This window comes from Bubalus bubalis, chromosome 3 (assembly GCF_019923935.1).
Source record: "Bubalus bubalis isolate 160015118507 breed Murrah chromosome 3, NDDB_SH_1, whole genome shotgun sequence".
Taxonomy (NCBI): domain Eukaryota; kingdom Metazoa; phylum Chordata; class Mammalia; order Artiodactyla; family Bovidae; genus Bubalus; species Bubalus bubalis.
In genome coordinates this window covers 120,533,086-120,548,187 of record NC_059159.1, presented here as the reverse complement: position 1 = coordinate 120,548,187, position 15,102 = coordinate 120,533,086, and the positions used below count along the sequence as shown (strand labels likewise).

Here is a 15,102-nt window from a genome sequence, read left to right as displayed (position 1 = left end):
CCAGTGTTATTTGTTTGCAGCATCCCTCCCTCCCTCCCCACAGCGCAACTGAACAAGTCGAGCCTTAAAAAAAAAAAAAAGTGTCTTCCACCGTCCCCTTTGTGTCAGGGTGGAAACCAGACACCGAAGAGACTAGCAAACAGAAGAAGCTATAACAGAGGGAACCGCCTTGGAAGCTACAGGCAATAGATTAAAACCCTGTGGTTAGTACCGACTACATAGGAAGGGGCCTATAGATCTTGAGAAATATAAGTCACACCAAGGAACTAGCCAAAAATGAACTGAACCCACAATACTCACAACAAAACCAGAGAAAGTCCTAGATATATTTTTACTATTTTTACAATCATTCTTTGTTTCTTTTTTTAATTAAAAAAAATTTAAGTCCTCTATTATTCCTTTAATTTTCACTTTTATAACCTATTACTTTGCAAAAAAAAAAAAAAAGACCCTATTTTTTTTAAAGCAAACTTCATATATATATTTTTAATATTTTTTTGACTTTTTTTTTTCCTTCTTTTCTTTAACATCATATTTTTGAAATTCCAAACTCTACTCTAGATTTTTAATTTTAGCTTTTTGGTATTTGTTATCAATTTTGTACCTATAGTTTTTTTTATAATTTCTGTGACTATTTTTTTTTCTCTGTTTCTTTCTCTTCTTCTTTTATATAACATTGTATATCTGAAATTCCAAACTCTACTCTAGATTTTTAATTTATGCTTTTTGGTATTAGTTATCAATTTTGTACCTATATTTTCTTTATAATTTTTGTGACCTTGTTTGTTTTTGTTTGTTTGTTTTTTCTCTCTTTCTTTTCCTTCTTCTTTCCTTTAACATCATATTTTTGAAATTCCAAATTCTACTCTAGATTTTTAATTTTTGCTTTTATGTATTTGTTACCAATTTTGTACCTTTAAAAACCCAATCTTCAGTACCCATTTTTCACTAGGGAGCGAGATTACTGGCTTGACTGCTCTCTCTCCCTTTGGACTCTCCTTTTTCTCCACCAGGTCGCCTGTGTCTCCTCCCTAACCCCTCTCTACTCTACCCAACTCTGTGTGAATTTCTGTGTGTTCCAGATGGTGGAGAACACTTAGGGAACTGATTACTGGCTGGATCTGTCTCCCTCCTTTTCATTCCCCCCTTTTATCCTCCTGGCCACCTCTGTCTCCTTCCTCCTTCTTCTCTTCTCTGTATAACTCCGTGAACATCTCTGAGCGGTCCAGTTGTGGAGTGCGCATAAGGAAGTGATTACTGGCTAGCCCACTCTCTCCTCTATTGATTCCACCTCATCTCATTCGGGTCACCTCTAACTCCCTTCTCCCTCTTCTCTTCTCCATGTAACGCTGTGAACCTCTCTGGGTGACCCTCACGGTAGAGAAACTTTTCATCTTTAACGTAGATGTTTTATCAATGGTGCTGTATAGAAGGAGAAGTTTTGAAACTACTGAAAAAATAAGACCGATAACTGGAAGCAGGAGGCTTAAGTCCAAACCCTAACTCCAGGGAACTCCTGACTCCAAGGAACATTAATTGACAGGAGCTCATCAAACGCCTCCATACCGACACTGAAACCAAGCACCACACAAGGGCCAACAAGTTCCAGGGCAAGACATACCAAGCAAATTCTCCAGCAACAAAGGAACACAGCCCTGAGCTCCAAGATACAGGCTGCCCAAAGTTACCCCGAAACCATAGACATCTCATAACTCATTACTGGACACTTCATTGCACTCCAGAGAGAAGAAATACAGCTCTACCCACCAGAACACCGACACAAGCTTCCCTAACCAAGAAACCTTGACAAGCCACCTGTACAAACCCACACACAGCGAGGAAACGCCACAATAAAGAGAACTCCACAAACTGCCAGAATACAGAAAGGACACCCCAAACTCAGCAATTTAAACAAGATGAAGAGACAGAGGAATACCCAGCAGGTAAAGGAACAGGATAAATGCCCACCAAACCAAACCAAAGAGGAAGAGATAGGGAATCTACCTGATCAAGAATTCTGAATAATGACAGTGAAATTGATCCAAAATCTTGAAATCAAAATGGAATCACAGATAAATAGCCTGGAGACAAGGATTGAGAAGATGCAAGCAAGGTTTAACAAGGACCTAGAAGAAATAAAAAAGAGTCAATATATAATGAATAATGCAATAAATGAGATAAAAAACACTCTGGAGGCAACAAATAATAGAATAACAGAGGCAGAAGATAGGATTAGTGAATTAGAAGATAGAATGGTAGAAATAAATGAATCAGAGAGGATAAAAGAAAAACGAATTAAAAGAAATGAGGACAATCTCAGAGACCTCCAGGACAATATTAAATGCTACAACATTCGAATCATAGGGGTCCCAGAAGAAGAAGACAAAAAGAAAGACCATGAGAAAATACTTGAGGAGATAATAGTTGAAAACTTCCCTAAAATGGGGAAGGAAATAATCACCCAAGTCCAAGAAACCCAGAGAGTCCCAAACAGGATAAACCCAAGGCGAAACACCCCAAGACACATATTAATCAAATTAACAAAGATCAAACATAAAGAACAAATATTAAAAGCAGCAAGGGAAAAACAACAAATAACACACAAGGGAATTCCCATAAGGATAACAGCTGATATTTCAATAGAAACTCTTCAAGCTAGGAGGGAATGGCAAGACATACTTAAAATGATGAAAGAAAATAATCTACAGCCCAGATTATTGTACCCAGCAAGGATCTCTTTCAAATATGAAGGAGAAATCAAAAGCTTTACAGACAAGCAAAAGCTGAGAGAATTCAGCACCACCAAACCAGCTCTCCAACAAATACTAACAGATATTCTCTAGACAGGAAACACAAAAAGGGTGTATAAACTCGAACCCAAAACAATAAAGTAAATGGCAATGGGATCATACTTATCAGTAATTACCTTAAACGTAAATGGGTTGAATGCCCCAACCAAAAGACAAAGACTGGCTGAATGGATACAAAAACAAGACCCCTACATATGTTGTCTACAAGAGACCCACCTCAAAACAGGGGACACATACAGACTGAAAGTGAAGGGCTGGAAAAAGATATTCCATGCAAATAGGGACCAAAAGAAAGCAGGAGTAGCAATACTCATATCAGATAAAATAGACTTTAAAACAAAGGCTGTGAAAAGAGACAAAGATGGTCACTACATAATGATCAAAGGATCAATCCAAGAAGAAGATATAACAATTATAAATATATATGCACCCAACGCGGGAACACCGCAATATGTAAGACAAATGCTAACAAGTATGAAAGGAGAAATTAACAATAACACAACAATAGTGGGAGACTTTAATACATTACTTTTTGGCCTAGGTTATTACACTAGGTGCCTAGGTGTCTCCTCTGCCTCTGTGACTTCTCTCTTTTCACCCTGTTTCCAGGCTGTTTTATTATTAATCTCAATCTCAAACCTCAGTTTACTTTCCTGCTTGCTCCCTATTGCTCATATGATAAAATACTTGTAGTATACAAAAAATGAGATAGATTTTTCTTATAAATGATCTAATTTTCTTTAATAGTGAGTCAACACAAAGAAAGCTCAGAAAGAATCTGTATTATCTATTAGCAAAATTTATGAATGAAGACCCATAACTTTCTCCTAGGTTCCCAACAGTTGTTTCTGAGCCAAATGAATGTTAATTCAGGCCAAGGTTCCAAACGATCTCCTGCACTTTGTGCCACCATGAAATCTGGAACAATTAAGAATTCCAGCAATTTTATTGTCTTACGTATTTTTACAATAAACCACCATACTTGAACCTTATAAAGTCTCTTATAGTGGAAGGATCCTCACTAACATATTCAGTTTGTCTTATATACTGTTTGAATTACAGAAAGCTGGGGTGTATTTTGAATTAGTAACTAACTGTTCTTGGTATACACTGGGTGCAAACTGATTAATTCAACTCTATTCAACAAATGGATTTTGTATTATGCTGTAGTATATGTATATGTCACCAAGTATATGAACTTTTAAAATTTCCTGATTTTATTTGAAACAAAATTTGTTATTTTTTGCTAATCAAGTAATAGATCAAAACTATTTCTTATGGAAAAATTATAGTAGCAGGAGAAAAAGATGAAAACATAAATCATATATAGTCTCACCACCAAAGAAAGATTTTAACATTATTTTAGATTTTGAAAATTTCCTTTTAGGAAAAAAGATTTCTGATATGTCTTCCTCCTCACTTCTCAGAGTGTAGACAAGCTGCACATAAGAGTCATTCCTGAAAATGACTTGAAGGGCCTCACATGGATAAAACACACAGTACACTCCCTCATCCCAATCCTCATTTACCAGCCTGGGTTCAGTTAGGGAAGCAAAGCTCTCATGAGTGTTATGGGAATCAGATCAGATCAGTCGCTCAGTCGTGTCTGACTCTTTGCGACCCCATGAATCGCAGCATGCCAGGCCTCCCTGTCCATCACCAACTCCCGGAGTTCACCCAGACTCACGTCCATCGAGTCAGTGATGCTATCCAGCCATCTCATCCTCTGTCGTCCCCTTCTCCTCCTGCCCTCAATCCCTCCCAGCATCAGAGTCTTTTCCAATGAGTCAGCTCTTCGCATGAGGTGGCCAAAGTACTGGAGTTTCAGCTTTAGCATCATTCCTTCCAAAGAAATCCCAGGGCTGATCTCCTTCAGAATGGACTGGTTGGATCTCCTTGCAGTCCAAGGGACTCTCAAGAGTCTTCTTCAACACCACAGTTCAAAAGCATCAATTCTTCGGTGCTCAGCCTTCTTCACAGTCCAACTCTCACATCCATACATGACCACAGGAAAAACCATAGCCTTGACTAGACGAACCTTTGTCGGCAAAGTAATGTCTCTGCTTTTGAATATGCTATCTAGGTTGGTCATAACTTTTCTTCCAAGGAGTAAGCGCCTTTTAATTTCATGGCTGCAGTCACCATCTGTAGTGATTTTGGAGCCCAAAAAATAAAGTCTGACACTTTCCACTGTTTCCCCATCTATTTCCCAAAGTGATGGGACCAGATGCCATGATCTTTGTTTTCTGAATGTTGAGCTTTAAGCCAACTTTTTCACTCTCCACCGTCAATAAATTATGGAAATTAGACCTTCGACAAATGTGGCCCCTTGCCCCTGCCGGGAAGGTGAAAATCTGGAAGTAAAAGCTGAAGGAACGAAAAAAGAATTGTTAATACATCCTTGTGAGGCCCACTAGCAATCTCCTGAAGTCAGAACCTGAAGAGAAATATGAGAAACCAGCCTGTCCAACCACCAAAGCAGAACAATGTAGGGGGAGCTTCAGGAGGTATCCTTGGGGAACTGTCACCTCTGTGCAGCTATTGCTTCTGCAGATGTACCGGGTGGCCTCGAGCAGGTGGTGTAGGCTTGACAACTAGGAGTTCACATTGCTGAGTCCACACGTAATCTTCAGCCCTCCTGACATGGCCACTGATTCTATGAGCCCAATGAGCAAAGATGGGGACACTCAGAAAAGAGGCTGACCACAGAATAGGTTGTCCTGCTCACTAAAAAAGCAGGATCATTAAACTTCTCTGCTTTTTTTCTATTTCATCTTTTTTGATTAATTTGTAGAGATCTACTTTCTTTTATTGTTTTAAACCTTTTATTTTACATTGTAACATAGCTGATTAACAGTGTTGTGATAGTATCAGGTGTACAGAAAACTATGTATCTATTCTTTTTCTAAACTTCTTTGTTGTGAGACATAGAGATCTTTTCATATTTTGTCTTTTCTGAGAGACCTATACACTGATTTCTCCCCAAACCTTCTTCCACTAACATTTAATAGTATTCCTTCAAGTGCATAATCATCCAACCAAACCATTAGACAATGCCCTTGAATCCGCATAGTTTCATACTTTGCTTTCTCTCTTTCTAGGCAAAGAAGAATAACCAGGTACACTGCTCAAAAGTTCTGCCTACTTGCAGGAGGTCCCCTCACCATGTCCTTCAGGCCGCTCAAGTCAGGCTGTGTCACCACCGCCTACTTGTAGATGCTGCCAGCTTTTCATGCAAAATCGTCATAAAGCAAGCATGAGATTTTTGGCCTTGGTCAGCTGGTCATAGGGGTAGGCTGAGAGAAAGGAGGGAGTATAGCAAAAGTAGGAATCACGAAAATTTGAGCCACATATTCATGGGGCCGCTCTAACAGAGCATTCCCACTTGATGGTGCAGTGCTACTGTGCCTGCCCACGTTTATGGCTTGGTGTATCAGACACCGTTAATGGATTCCCTGGTCAGAAGCACCTTATGTGGAATGCCATCATGGTAACAAGGTACTCTATAAGTCTACAGTTCATCATCAGACATTCAGTCTCTATTAGGGCCAAGCAGCAGGCCAGCAGCTGTTTCTCAAATGAACTGTTAACTGTAGAGGATAGTCTAGTTTTGCTCTTAAAAGTCTGCACTGTGGTTCTCTAGAGGGGAGCAAAGGCTCCATGTAGGTTCTTCACCTGCCAGTGAAGCTCGCTTTTTTCAAACTACATGAAAGAATCCACCTTTCCAGGTCTCCTCCTTTATGCAACACTGTTCTATAGAACTTTATCGCTCTCATTTTGATCCCTACTTCCAATGGAGGGTTGTTTCTCCTTCCTGTGCCATCACATAATGAGCAAACCACCTGGGAGACCTGCGCCTTACAGCGAAACTGAAAGATCACACTTTTCTAGGATAGACATGGAAGGAGGAAACAGGGAAAGAGTTTTTCTTAAACTGAAGTCCTCTAGAATCCCTAAGGCCTCTGTAAAGATCAGGTTTGACTCCTATGATCTGGTCCTCTGAAGCAGGAGTTGGGGGCATCATGTCTACAAATCCTTCCATTAGACTGGCAGGCAAGACTCAAAAGAAAACATGATTCAGAAGCCAAGGTTAGAAGGGACATCTAAAGATCATCAAACATTCAATAAATTAGAAAAAACATTAACCCAGGGAGAAGAAAGCCGTATCTCTCCCAACTCTGTCATTAGCCAGGTGACAGAGGACTGGTAGATCTGGCTCCTAAGACAGGAAGGCTGACTTCTCAAACATCCTTCTGGGGAGACATAGCGATAGTCAGGGGAGGGTGGGCTCAGAGTTCCAGAGTCCAAACTGTTACCTTCCGATCACCTGTCTCAGTAAGGTGCAGCAATAATGTGCAATTTCTTTGCTTTGATTGAAATTTCAACCTCGACTGAAACCATTCAAAAGGATTGGAGGGACATCTGGGATTACAGGAGGTGGGATAAAGAGTGCTTTCTTGCTAATGAAGTGATTTAATTTACTCTGTCAAAACTCTGGTTTAGATCAGATGTCAACCCTTCTGGGAAGCATCCCTATGTGCCCAAGGTGGGATGTTTTGTTCCTTTCTGAGACCTCCTGCCACACTCTGTTGCTTATATTTTTGCTAAGCTCTTCTTTCAATATGCTTTGGATTGCAGTTAATACCCAGGATGTCAGCATTCTCCTTTCACTAGGCCACTTGTTCTCATCTGGGATATTAAAACCCAGGATATAGCAATCAGCAATGAAAGGTAGGTAAAATAACAACATACAAATGATTCAAGGTGACACTCTGATATGTTTCAAGTCTTTTAGTGCTGCTTCAATTTGCCAGCTTTCAAGTGCAATATCTTAGGTATAGGAGATATGGGTAGAGAAAGAACAAATGTACCAGGAATTGTTCAGGAGTCCAAGTTTGCTTTTGAGAGTCTTGTACATATTAATACCATCCACTAAGTAAGCTGAGATAAAAATTGGGAACTGCTGTATTCAGCGAAAATTCCCTGATTCACCAGTGCCTATATTACCTGTGCTGTCCAGCATGATAATATGTACTTAATAATAATATGTGAAATAGAGTAAAGAAACTGAAGAAAATTGAAAGTCCAAAGTAAATAAAATATAACAGAGTGAGGTGTGGGAGAGGGGAAAAAAAGAAAATCATAATTTCCTGATGGGGTTTGAGTGAGTTATTTATGAAATTTGTATAACAGAGTCACAAGACTTTTTAATGATAAACAATAGACATGTATTTCTTGCATGCCTGGGGTCAGCTGGGGTTTTGGCTAGGTGGCTCTGCTGATCTTGGCTGGGCTTGTTCATGGGTCTCAGGTCAGACTAGCTGGCCATCAGCTAGTCTGTCTGACCTTCATTGAGACAACTAGGGCTACAGCTGCTCTGTGTTTCTCTTCTTCCATCAGGCTAGTGCAGGCACGTTTCCATGGTGACAGCAAGGGGTAAGAGAAGTCATGTGGCAACATACAAGGACGAGGCATAGACTCGAAATTGGCCTGCTATCACTTCTGCACAATTCCTGGCTGAGGAAGTCATAAGACCAGCTTGCCACTCAAGAAATGGAGAAAGGGACTATATCTTTTTAATAAGTAACCACAAATTCATGTGAGAAGGGGTGGATATGGGGACTGTGAAGTGCTGGGGTCATCACTGCAACTGGCTACAGAATCTGAGAAGACTACCCACGCAGGAGCACTGAAGCTTAGGATTGAGGACTTTTTGTTCAGTGAAGTTTCACACTTCCAAAACTCTTCTGTTATTAAATCTGGTGTTGGAATGTTCCTTAGTTGTTCCAGGATACAAATGCTCTGCACAAATTCTATCACATAGCAGTAAAAGGCAGCCATTCTTTTCCATTAGACTTTATATCTGCAAGGGTTATACAAGCAAACATTGTGATGAGAAGGGGACATGGCTCCTGGAACCTGTCCGTTTTCTAAGCATGGGCCTCTGTACATGAATACTCCTGCCTCTGACAATGGACCTCAACCAGAACTCTGTAACCATTTCTGGTTCATTGTTCCTCTTAAGGGCTCCTGGGGGGAATCAGAGAAATACATCAGGACATATAAGTCCCTCCAGCAGCTCTTAGGTAGCAAATATGTGTAACAGTGGAAATGATCCTGATTGCTCTCCATTTATTTCTGCAGCTACCAGTTTCCTCTCTTGCTTGCTGTAAAGTTTAAAACAACATCAATTTTTAAGGACTTAAAGTGCTTTTCTATTTAAAATCAAACAAGACAAGCATCATTTTCATTCTGGGACTGTGCTTTGCTTCTTGAAGTGTAGTGAATATATAGACACCCACTGAAAAATAATAATAATAAAAAAGCTAAGTGATGGAAATGAGTAATTGCTTGGCAGCGAGTCTGCGGGGAGAGCACTGACACTGCACGGCACATATTTCATGAATAATGAGAGGAGTCTCAGAGCTGTGCAATCACTGCCTATTGGGTCAGAAATTTCACATTAGTGGATTCATCAGAGCAGATCAGTGTCATAAAGACACTCTTTCCTGAGGTAAACACACCTTTCCTTCACTGAACTGTCATCTCTCAGTTGCATAGTGGATACAGCTGAGACCTGAGAGGAGGGGCATAAGTGGATTAGGGGTAGTTTATATCCATATCATTCTAAATTCTATCTGCTTATTTGGATAGAAAGAATGTTTTTTTAACAGAGATGAGCTAGTAAGTCTGTGGATAACAAAGGGCTTAATAAAGCATAGAGAAATAGAGTAAACACTGCACACCTAGTTCTATGAAATGTTGCTTAGCGGTGATTGAAACTCAGAAAATTTTAAAGCTGTGAGAGGGACTTTAGACCTTTTGTTCCAGGACTACCTTGGTGTGGCAGTCACTAAGTGCTTTTCCCGTTATTTTTGGTCCATTGTAGGTTTTTACTTCCTGTCTTTTTGCAGTTAGGGGTAGTCATCTGACTTGAGTTGATGAAATTGTGCTCAATGAATTGTGAACAGAAGCAATGTGGTCTTTTCTGGATGAAGGTTTAAGAGCCCGTGTGCAATCTGCCACGCTGCCTTGTTTCTTCTACCAATGCACTGGGGCTACCGTGCAGATGTGGCTACAGCAGGAGATTGCTAATCAACGAGCTTAGGTTCTGGAGAAAGAGTAGCACAGAGCACTGCCCCCAGATAACCTCTGATGAGTGCGTAATATGCTGCTGCTGCTGCTAAGTCGCTTCAGTCGTGTCCGACTCTGTGCGACCCCATAGACGGCAGCCCACCAGGCTCCCCCGTCCCTGGGATTCTCCAGGCAAGAACACTGGAGTGGGTTGCCATTTCCTTCTCCAGTGCATGAAAGTGAAAGGGAAAGTGAAGTCGCTCAGTCATGCCCCACTCTTAGCGACCCCATGGACTGCAGCCGACCAGGCTCCTCCATCGTGGGATTTTCCAGGCAACAGTACTAGAGTGGGGTGCTATTGCCTTCTCCAGTGTGTAACATGACTAGAAAATAAATGTTGTGAGCCAGAAAGATTGTGGATTTTTGTTACTACAGCACACCTTAGCCTATCCCGACTGATACACTGAGTACTTTCTTTGCTTTTGCTCAAAGTATCCTAGATGTGGCATCGTGGTTAAGAACACTATTTAACAGTCAGATACACTTAGATTTGAAAGATTGTTTGAAGTGACTATCAGTCCATATAAGATAGAAACCAAGGTAGTTTGTTAGGATTAAATAAGATAATACATTTAAGATCTTAAGTGTAGTGCCAACCATCATCAACAAATGCTTGTTAGATAAGACAAAAGCAGTTGTACTAAACCAGGAAGCAAACCTTCCCCTTAGAAATAAATGATATTCTTTACCTACAAGTACACACATTCCATAATCTACAAAACTCTACATTTCCTTCTTTCATCCTTAATGGGACCATAGAATATTGGGATAAAGAGCACCTTAGTTACAATCTCATCCAAACTCTTGAGAAGCCAAGTCCAGAGAGGTGAGGGATTTATCCAGAGCCATATACCTGCTTAGTGGAAGAGGCAGAATTAGGACTAGAGCCACCACATAATTGACCATCCAAATAGGACACTTTTGAAAGTGAAGGGAGAAAATTGTTAGCAACTGTGCCAGAAGAACAGGTGGAAACTTGGACTTTCCCAGGCAAACCAGAACATATGGTCGCCCTCATTAGGATTTACTTTCCCAGACTCTATGCCTGGTGTCACTTTCCTTCCCAGCAGATGTCTTAATCCTACTGGTGTAAGAAACTCTTCATCATTCTACATCTAAAGATGTAGGGAAGGAAGGGACAAAAAACGGTTGGTTTTCCATTTTGACATTCTCTACAAATCTTTACTTCCCCCCCCCCTCCCCCCCCCACCCACCCTGCTTTCTTTAGCTTAGTGTCTTTCCTGTCAAGTTTAACTGCTTATAATACTTCAGTAACTGACTTGCTTTAAGCAGTAATGGCTACTGATTACACTAATGGGCCTGCATTTGAAAATGTTTCCATTGCATGGCAGAGCCCAGAGGTGATTTACTGGAAAAGCAACAACAGCAGCAAATAGATACTTTCAGATAATGAGCAACATAGAGGAGAATACAGCCAAAATGGGAACAGAAGTGATCAGTGGAACTTCTCCAGAAATAACATACTCACTTATTCATTTTCAGACACATTTCTAAAGGAGACCGACTCTCCCCCTGTCAGTGTACAGAAGAAAAAAAATCATATTTTTGAAGGTGTTTGAAATTAACTCACGAGAAAAATCACAAGTTCAGAAAATATATCCTGGTGTTCTCTTCAAGTTCCAATCCAACAGCGAAAATAAGTCTTGTAGAAGAGAAAGGCCATGTGAGTAGTTGAGGTGCTGGGACCCTTCTCCATTCCTGAGCAAGGGTGCTCCTCCAACTCCCTCATGTGTGGATAGGCCGGGTACTTCTGGCTACTCAGTCTGTTGTGTCCCTTTCTAAAATCAGAGCTGCCTGTCCCATGAGGAAGCCTCAGGAGAAGGTGTTGGTAAAGCATGGCCTTTTGGACCATTCCCTATCAAAACTATGAATACAAATGCAAATATTGGATAACAAAGTAAGGACGGCAGAGGAGACGTACCTTAGGCACAACTCTGCTGTGGCTTAACCACACCCCCGAGGCACCTTCACATCACACTGTCTGTGCTGGCCCTGCTGTTTTCATCTGCTGAATCACGATGCAAGGTTGCAGGTGAAGACTTAAGGTGTTGAACTTCCTGCTGCAGTGTGCTTTTTCTCATTATCTGGAGTCTGGAGATGTGGTAGTGAGCAACCCATGAAGCCCCATGGCCTGCTCTCTTCCTTCCTCTCCAGTCTTAGGCTTTGCAACCTGGACTCACCACCCTCTAGCTACATTGCCCTCATGCTCCTCACACAGACCAAGCTTGGTCAGACTTCCAGGGCCTTTGTATCCTTCTGTCTGCCTGGGATACTCTCTCTGCTGATCCTCTCATGGTTGGTTATACTTCATCATTTAAAATTCAGGGACTTCCCTTGACTCTGGTATCAATGGCATCAGTGGTAAAGAACTTGCCTGCCAATGCAGGAGACATAAGAGATGTGGCTTTGATCCCTGGATCAGGAAGATCCTCTGGAGGAGGGCAATGGCAACCCACTCCAGTATTCTTGCCTGGAGAAACCCATGGACGTAGGGGCCAGGCAGGCTACAGTCCATGGGGCTGCAGAGTCAAATAGTATTGAAGCAACTTACCACATATGCACATATGGTATCAATGTAAGTCAGAAACATATTTTCAGAAGAGTTTCTAGAATCTAATAGGTCCTCAATAAATATTTCTTGAAAATATGAGTTAATTAATAAATGAATGAATGTATTCCATATTGATTCTGGAATCAAATGACCAATAAATGACCAATTTATTCTTTAATACCATCTGAGACCTGATGGGAGACTTCTTCCTCTAGCATGCTATTTCTAAGGGTTCCATACAAGATACACTAGAACCAAAGGTATTCAGAATGCTCAAGGAAGAGAATAACGCAGATGGATAGAAATTCAGATGATCCAGACTTTCTATTGTATCCAATTTACGGTCATGCCTGCTGTGTTTGCATTGTGCTTCCCAGCTCTGCTCACTTCTCTATCTTCTCTAGTCTCATTCTGCCTGCTCTCAGCACTAGAATTATCAAATATGCCCTAATGTTCACTCTACTTCTTGAAGCCAAATGTTTTTGAAAATGCACTTTATCTCTAAGCCAATTAACAAAATTCTTTAAAATGATGTTTTATTACAGCTGATTGACTCTCAAAGATCTACACACAGTCATTCTATTTTTCTTCCCAGAGGCTTTTTTGTGCTTATCTTTTAGGAACAAGACATCACATTTTCTCCTACCTCATGACTAAAGTCAAAAAGCCCCAGCCCAGTAAAACTCAAATTGGGTTGAATCAGAATGATTAAATAAGCTCTGAATGATGTGTTCATTTCAACAAAAGTGTTTTTCTTTCTTTCTTTCTTTTTTTTTTTAAGCACAATGAGCTCTAAATCAAGTTCAAATTCAGGAGAAGATGTTGTGTGATTGCATTCCAAGGAATGACAATCTTTGTCTCCCATGCCATTATTTATTTGAGAATGGGAAGAGAAAATCACTGATGGAATTACTCAATTATCATGCTTCAGGTCATTCACTCCATCTTAGGAAAATTCTGTGACATCAAGTTGTACAAAGTCTATGGGTAACAGAACCAGAGAGAGTAACTTTGTAAAGGATATGCGATGATTTACATGATGACCTAAATTTTGTTGACTCCATTATATTATTCCAATTCTCCTTCTCTTTATTCTCTTTCCCCCTCACCCCAACTAGTCTAGTCTAGAAGGTCCTAGAATGCATAGATAAGCCCTTTATTTTGCCTTGCTTTTAATTCACACACATTGAAAGGAACCATAGATGAATTAAGTGCAGACTATCAGATCAGTCAGGCGAATATATTGGATCTCTTCTGTTTGTTCCTACAGATTCAATCTATGCCCCAGGCAGCTGACCTTTAAGGACCTGTCAGTAGACCTCTTTCCTGGCATCCAGTTGGGGTCTGTAAAAGGAAGCCCCTGGCAGGGATTGGAGGGCAGGAGCATGAGACTACTTGTTCTGCGCTCCCAACATGCCAGGACACCTTGGTTGGCCAGGACCTTCCACAGAAGGCTTTGTCTGGCAGTAAATCTCTCATCCTAAGCAGCTGGCTTTCTCCTCCTACCCCTTAAGGTCTAGAGGGATCTCTGCTGAAACTGGTCTGGGGCATGTCACTATCCCTAGGTGGTTTGCTAACCCCTGCCTGCACCTATGGAAATGGCCTCTTTATTTAACTCTCCTTGAATTATTAAATTTGCCTGTACAACTTGTTTCCTGCCATGTCTCTGGTCAAAAAACAGATGGATAGATGAAGGAAGCCAATATATGTCCCCAGTAGAAAGTGGGCATTGGTTAGTACAAGCCTTTGACTAAGACCTCTCCATGCATAGTTGTTTGCCCAACCTCCCAGTAACTATCTGAATCAGACATTATTGAGTCCATTTTACAGATGGGAACTGTGTCCCAGAGAGGTCATATAGTATGGTCAGGATCACACAGCTGGTAGATAGAGATGGTCACAAGGTCCCCAAAAATCCTATCTGACCCCAAAGCTGTTACAGTGATCACATATGGAAAGCAAATAATTCCTCACAGATGCAGAGAAAGTAGGAATGGGGGCAAGAGTAAGTCCCCAAGGAATGGGACTTCCCTGGTGGTCCAGTGGCTAAGACTTTGCACTCCCAATGCAGGGGGCCTGGGTTCAATCCCTGGTCAGGGAACTAGATCCCACATGCCACAACTAAAAGTTTGCATGCTGCAGCTAAGTCCAAGGATCCTGCATGCTGCAATTAAAAAAGAGCCCATGTGCTTCAACTAAGACGGAGGCGGAGGGGTAGGTACTCAAATAAATAAATATTCTAGAAGTACCCAAGGAATGAGGGCTGCGTGGGAGAGATTGACCTATGTGTTCTTCTGAAATCCACCAGCAAGGTGAAGAAATGAAGGCCAAGGCCTCTTTCACCAACAACAGTAATGGGCGGATTAGAGCCGGGCCATCCTGGCCACTAAACTTCTTACGACGGTGGGGTGTCTTTGAGAAGTTTTCCACTGGCTCTTGGCCTCAACCCTACCAGTCACCTCCTGAGGAGGCAAATCTTTTTCTGCGTTTCCACCCTCCTCTCCTCGATGCCTACACAATCTGGGACAGAAGTGTGGCACCTCAGCCTCCATTTAATGCTGGGGATGAGTCTCTGTGCCTCCCCCT

The 15,102-nt window shown here is 41.2% G+C and overlaps 1 non-coding gene across 1 annotated transcript; it reads left to right on the top strand.

Annotated features, from left to right (window-relative positions):
• The first annotated feature begins 14,544 nt into the window (after nucleotides 1–14,544).
• On the top strand, nucleotides 14,545–14,617 carry TRNAG-CCC. The gene has a single exon. It is a non-coding gene; the product is annotated as a tRNA-Gly (tRNA).
• The last annotated feature ends 485 nt before the right edge of the window (nucleotides 14,618–15,102 follow it).